Raw genomic sequence first — 7,153 nt, forward strand, 5'->3', positions numbered from 1 at the left:
ATTAATGAGCAGCAGTAAAATAACAATAGCGAGACTATATACAGGGGGATACTGGTACAGAGTCAATGTGCGGGGGCACCGGTTAGTTCGGTTAGTTGAGGTAATATGTACATGTAGGCAGAGTTATTAAAGTGACTATGCATAGATGATAACAGAGAGTAGCAGACAAGCTTGGACATAATTGGACCTAGACTTGGACCTAGACTTGGCGGTCCGGTACCGCTTGCTGTGCGGTAGCAGAGAGAACAGTCTATGACTAGGGTGAATGGAGTCTGACAATTTTTAGGGCCTTCCTCTGACACCACCTGGTATAGAGGTCCTGGATGGCAGGAAGCTTGGCCCCAGTGATGTACTGGGCCGTTCACACTACCCTCTGCAGTGCCTTGCGGTCGAAGGCCGAGCAGTTGCCATACCAGGCATCGATGCAACCAGTAAGGATACTCTCGATGGTGCAGCTGTAGAACCTTTTGAGGATCTGAGGACCCATGCCAAATATTTTCAGTCTCCTGAGGGGGAATAGGTTTTGTCGTACCCTCTTCGCGACTGTCTTCGTGTGCTTGGACCATGTTAGTTTGTTGGTGATGTGGACACCAAGGAACTTGAAGCTCTCTACCTGCTCCACTGCAGCCCCATCGATGAGAATATTTTTCCTGTAGTCCACAATCATCTCCTGTGTCTTGATCACATTGAGGGAGAGGTTGTTGTTCTGGCACCAAACGGCAAGGTCTCTGACCTCCTCCCTATAGGCTGTCTCGTTGTCAGGCCTACCACTGTTGTGTCATCTGCATATTTAATGATGGTGTTGGAGTCGTGCCTGGCCATGCAGTCATGAGTGAACAGGGAGTACAGGAGGGGACTGAGCACGCACACCTGAGGGGCCCCTGTGTTGAGGATCAGCATGGCGGATGTGTTGTTTCCTACCCTTACCACCTGGGGGCAGCCCGTCAGGAAGTCCAGGATCCAAGTTCAGAGGGAGGTGTTTAGTCCCAGGGTCCTTAGCTTAGTGATGAGCTTTGAGGGCACTATGGTGTTGAATGCTGAGCTGTAGTCAATAAATAGCATTCTCACATAGGTGTTCCTTTTGTCCAGGTAGGAAAGGGCAGTGTGGAGTGCAATAGAGATTGCATCATCTGTGAATCTGTTGGGGCGGTAGGCAAATTGGAGTGGGTCTCGGGTTTCTGGGATAATGGTGTTGATGTGAGCCATGACCAGCCTTTCAAAGTACTTCATGGCTACAGACGTGAGTGCTACAGGTCAGTAGTCATTCAGGAAGGTTACCTTAGTGTTCTTGGGCACAGGCACTATGGTGGTCTGCTTAAAACATGTTGGTATTACAGACTCGGACAGGGAAAGGTTGAAAATGTCAGTGAAGACACTTGCCATTTGGTCAGCGCATGCTCGCAGTACACGTCCTGGTAATTCGCCTGCGGCCTTGTGAATGTTGACCTGTTTAAAGGTCTTACTCACATCGGCTGTGGAGAGCATGATCACACAGTCTTCCAGAACAGCTGCTGCTCTCATGCATGTTTCAGTGTTATTTGCCTTGAAGCGAACATAGAAGTAATTTAGCTCATCTGGTAGGCTCGTGTCACTGGGAAGCTCTCAGCTGTGCTTCCCTTTGTAGTCTGTAATGGTTTGCAAGCCCTGCCACATCCGACGAGTGTCAGAGCCTGTGTAGTACAATTCGATCTTAGTCCTGTATTGATGCTTTGCCTGTTTGATGGTTCGTCGGAGGTCACAGTGGGATTTCTTATAAGCTTCCGGGTTAGAGTCCCGCTCCTTGAAAGCGGCAGCTCTAGCCTTTAGCTCAGTGCGGATGTTGCCTGTAACCCATGGCTTCTGGTTGGGGTATGTACGTACGGTCACTGTGGGGACGACGTCCTCGATGCACTTATTGATGAAGCCAATGACTGACATGGTGTACTCCTCATTGCCTTCGGAGGAATCCAGGAACATATTCCAGTCTGTGCTAGCAAAACATCTGCTTCATCTGACCACTTTTTTTATTGATCTAGTCACTGGTGTTTCCTGCTTTAATTTTTGCTTGTAAGCAGGAATCAGGAGGATAGAATGAAGGTCAGATTTGCCAAATGGAGGGCGAGTGAGAGCTTTGTATGCGTCTCTGTGTGTGGAGTATAGGTGGTCCAGAGTTTTTTCCCCTCTGGTTGCACATTTAACATGCTGATAGAAATGTAGTAAAACGGATTTAAGTTTCCCTGCATTAAAGTCCCCGGCTATCCCACACTACATTAATGCCATAATTTACACAACAATGAAGAGGTTGTTTCTCCCCCTAAAACAAAGATAATGCCACCCAGAACCCATCAGATGGAACGTACCAGGTGTGGTGTAAAGTGGATCTCCACAGGTGGTTAGTTACTTACTTCACTGGTGTCGAGCTGCAGCAGGTGAACATTATTGTGAGTCTGTGGCTGGGGGTAGAGTTGGGAAGAGACAGGGGTCTAGCCATTCATGTAGGCAGGATACGTTCCTGTCCTGTCCCTGCAGTGCACTATAATGGTGGTTGTTCTAAGAGGCACTCGGGTTCCTCCCTGCAGTTCCTCCATAAATATAGTATCCAGAGAGGATAATCTCCAACCCCAAAGAGAAGACTGCCTCTGGTTGCATGGATGGCCGTGACTGGAGAGGAGCTAAGCATGGTTAATCTTGACTGAACCTAGCTACTTAACTACCTCAACAAACTCGCAATATCCCCCTCATGTCCCTTTCGCTTTTGACATTGAATATCTTGACTTGGGCTATCTCTATTCCAGGATACTGTCCTTCTTATGGGTGACTTCTGTTCTCACCTCTTGGTGTGTGTGATGTTCATGTTCTCCAGACTCAGATCTGTCTCGTTTACACATGGTCTGTGCATTCTGTGCCTCCGCGTCCATGTGCATGTGCTCTGCAACATAATCTCGGAACCTAATCAATCAATTCATGTTATTTGTTTGTTTCAAGACCAAACAACATGTCCATGGATCATTCTGCGGATACATTGGCCAAATACAGACAAAAACATTTTTGTTGTTGTTGACTCAATAGACAGATAAAAGGCAGATAATGGGGCTGGATCGACCACTAGGAACATCCATCTTCACCAGACCCTGGTCCCTGACAAGGAAACCACTGGACAAAATAAACCGTGGAAGACAAAAGAACACCTAGATGGAAGAACAGAAGTATTCATGGGAAGAAGCAAAGAAAATGGTGGAGGTGGAGATGATTGATGGATGACATGCTCACCATGGAATAAAACAGTTAAAGTCAAGTCTGTCACAAGAGACTAGCTCCAACTTCACACAGTCTGGTACTATCGTGTTTATTTAGGTTGTGTTCCCCTGCTCAGACGTTGCATGCATCAACCAATGGTTGTGTGCCACGTCAGACTGTGCCGTCTCGCACCAGACTGCTAGAACATACAGTATGTGGTTAGCTGATACGTAAAATACCTACCCAGACATTGTAGGTTCTGGCATGCTCCAGCAATGTCTGAGCAGAGAAACACAACCTTAGTCATTGTGGACATTCTCCACCTCCTGCTGTGTTGACTTGACACTGTCAAATCACTGCCCTCCGCCCATTTCAGCGGATACCATTTTGCTTGAAGATGCCCACCATTCTACAACAGTCTAGAATGTGCTGATTGTTTTGTGTGTATTCAGATGCTTTAGTGACCAGGAGTTTCCCTGACCATGTGACCTAGCAGACCAGGTACATGTTGAGGTCCAGTCAGACCAGGTACATGTTGGGGCCCAGTCAGACCAGGTACATGTTGAGGTCGTCAGACCAGGTACATGTTGGGGCCCAGTCAGACCAGGTACATGTTGGGGCCCAGTCAGACCAGGTACATGTTGAGGTCCAGTCAGACCAGGTACATGTTGAGGTCCAGTCAGACCAGGTACATGTTGAGGTCCAGTCAGACCAGGTACATGTTGAGGTCCAGTCAGACCAGGTACATGTTGAGGTCCAGTCAGACCAGGTACATGTTGAGGTCCAGTCAAACCAGGTACATGTTGGGGCCCCGTCAGACCAGGTACATGTTGAGGTCCAGTCAGACCAGGTACATGTTGGGGCCCAGTCAGACCAGGTACATGTTGAGGTCCAGTCAGACCAGGTACATGTTGAGGTCCAGTCAGACCAGGTACATGTTGAGGTCCAGTCAGACCAGGTACATGTTGAGTTCCAGTCAGACCAGGTACATGCTGAGGTCCAGTCAGACCAGGTACATGTTGAGGTCCAGTCAGACCAGGTACATGTTGAGGTCCAGTCAGACCAGGTACATGTTGAGGTCCAGTCAGACCAGGTACATGTTGAGGTCCAGTCAGACCAGGTACATGTTGAGGTCCAGTCAGACCAGGTACATGTTGGGGCCCCGTCAGACCAGGTACATGTTGAGGCCCCGTCAGACCAGGTACATGTTGGGGCCCCGTCAGACCAGGTACATGTTGAGGTCCAGTCAGACCAGGTACATGTTGGGGCCCCGTCAGACCAGGTACATGTTGAGGCCCAGTCAGACCAGGTACATGTTGGGGCCCAGTCAGACCAGGTACATGTTGGGGCCCAGTCAGACCAGGTACATGTTGAGGTCCAGTCAGACCAGGTACATGTTGAGGTCCAGTCAGACCAGGTACATGTTGAGGTCCAGTCAGACCAGGTACATGTTGGGGCCCAGTCAGACCAGGTACATGTTGGGGCCCAGTCAGACCAGGTACATGTTGGGGCCCAGTCAGACCAGGTACATGTTGGGGCCCAGTCAGACCAGGTACATGTTGAGGTCCAGTCAGACCAGGTACATGTTGAGGTCCAGTCAGACCAGGTACATGTTGAGGTCCAGTCAGACCAGGTACATGTTGAGGTCCAGTCAGACCAGGTACATGTTAAGGTCCAGTCAGACCAGGTACATGTTGGGGCCCAGTCAGACCAGGTACATGTTGGGGCCCAGTCAGACCAGGTACATATTGGGGCCCAGTCAGACCAGGTACATGTTGAGGTCCAGTCAGACCAGGTACATGTTGAGGTCCAGTCAGACCAGGTACATGTTGAGGTCCAGTCAGACCAGGTACATGTTAAGGTCCAGTCAGACCAGGTACATGTTGAGGTCCAATCAGGTCAAGTGATAAGAAAAACTCCTGGCCCTACCTTGAATATCTCTGAATAACAGAGCATCAGGATTGTGATCAATTCCCTTTCAATTCCAGTAAATTCAGGAGGTAAACTAAATTCCAATTCCACATTCCTAATTAAAAAGCATTGAGAATTGGAATTTCAGTGTACGTCTTGAATTGAAATAGACCCCAATCCTGCAGAGTACTGAAGTCAAAAGGTGTCCCTTGGTTTGATAACTTGTAGTTTCAGAAACATCTAGATTCAGAAACTTCTAGAGCTTCAATTATAGCTTGAGAAAACAATGGAGTCATTGAGAATCCTTTCTTTTGACAATCAAACCTGCCATTTGACAGCTGCTGATTTCCACCCACACAACATGGATACTGTCATGACATGGCGAGTGTCACCATCCCTGCAGTACCATCAAGGGGGCATGATTCAGAGTGGGTCTGGCCACCAGAACACTTATCATTCCAGAATTCCAATGGGACATTTTTGAATGGCGATCACATATCTAGTGTGAACCTGTGAGCTAGACAGGCCGAGAAAGAACGAGTGAGGGAATGAGAGAGAGACTGAAAATGAACACTGCATAGACACTGAAGTACTAGAGGACAGTGACATGCCACCTACTGGAGTCACTAGTGCTGCAAACTGTCACAGACTCTGATGGTGACAGTGGGCCATCTTTATTTAGCACCAGACCAGCCTGTGGGTCGGCCCAGGGGACGGGCGGGGGGCTTCTGGCACGACAACCAATCACAAAGAGACACTTGTACATAAACCAGAGAGCCGGAGAGTGAACCAACAGGAGGGGAGGAAGGAGAGCGAGAACCTGGGCCACGTTCAATAAAACCTGTTTCATGACTATAGAACACAACCATTTTTTAACCCTTTGCTATAACATCACTGGTGTCATAGAAATTGCACTACCGTAAAAATGTAATACGTTTAAAATCAGATATCTGACAGTTAAAATGCTCTTAAATGCTAATGTGCTAGCTACACAAAGTGATAGTGACAACAAACAGAAACGAGACCAACTTGTAAAAAACGAAGTACAAACTTTATTATTCTGTCTTTACAAAAGGCACAAGCCTCTTCTTTATCCACCCACAAGTTTCTTCTTAAAAAAAACTCTAAATATAATAGCTTCTCAACGACCGTGTGGACTGACTGTCCAACAAAACACAAGACAACAGATAAAGAGGAGCTGGGGAGGAGAGGAGGGCGTGAGTGACGGAGAGGGAAGACAGGACGAGAGTCTTGTGTTGACTACAGACAGACAAAGAGATGAGGGACAGACAGACATGGGACAGGGGTTGTATTCACTAGGGCACACCGTAGCAATGGAAAATTAAAACAACTGTTTCTTATTGGGCAAGGTCAGGTACTATCTCCCTGTTTCAGTCCATCTTCTTCCGTTTGGTGCCTAATGAATACACCCAGGGTATATGACCGGGTCAGACACAGGGAAAGGGGGAAATACACAGCTGTGTGGTTTTAGTCTCACAACATATCAAGAGCTTCAGCCGAGGAGAGGCCCCCTTTTAGAAAAATAAGAGGAACCCTCTCCCATATATAGTACAGTAAGTGCTTTAGAACCGTAACCCCCCCATTCACTGACCCCTGCCCACCTCACAGGCAATCTGTTATGTATCTAACAGAGATATCGTATAGAAGATACACAACAAAAATCTATGGGACAGTGCTTGGCATCAGCAGAGGAAATGTTTGAACACAGGTACTGAAAAGGGGTACGAAAAGGTTTCTACGGACATAGCATAAAGCGTAACCAAACAAAAAAAATAACATTTTGTTCAGTAATCAATAGGACTGGATTGGAGGACTGCCCCCTCCGATCCAGATTATAAGGTTTATAGAGGGCACACCTCAAGAATCACTGACCATTTCCAAATAATGGAACTCAACATGGCTAAGTTGGTTTTCTTCCTGGGTGAACACAGTGGTCGCGTTCCAGGCTGACTACATTGCAGTCGCACTGCACACAGCAACCCACGGTTGCGTGCCACTTCACCTG

Source organism: Salmo trutta, chromosome 1, assembly GCF_901001165.1.
Source record: "Salmo trutta chromosome 1, fSalTru1.1, whole genome shotgun sequence".
Lineage (NCBI taxonomy): Eukaryota > Metazoa > Chordata > Actinopteri > Salmoniformes > Salmonidae > Salmo > Salmo trutta.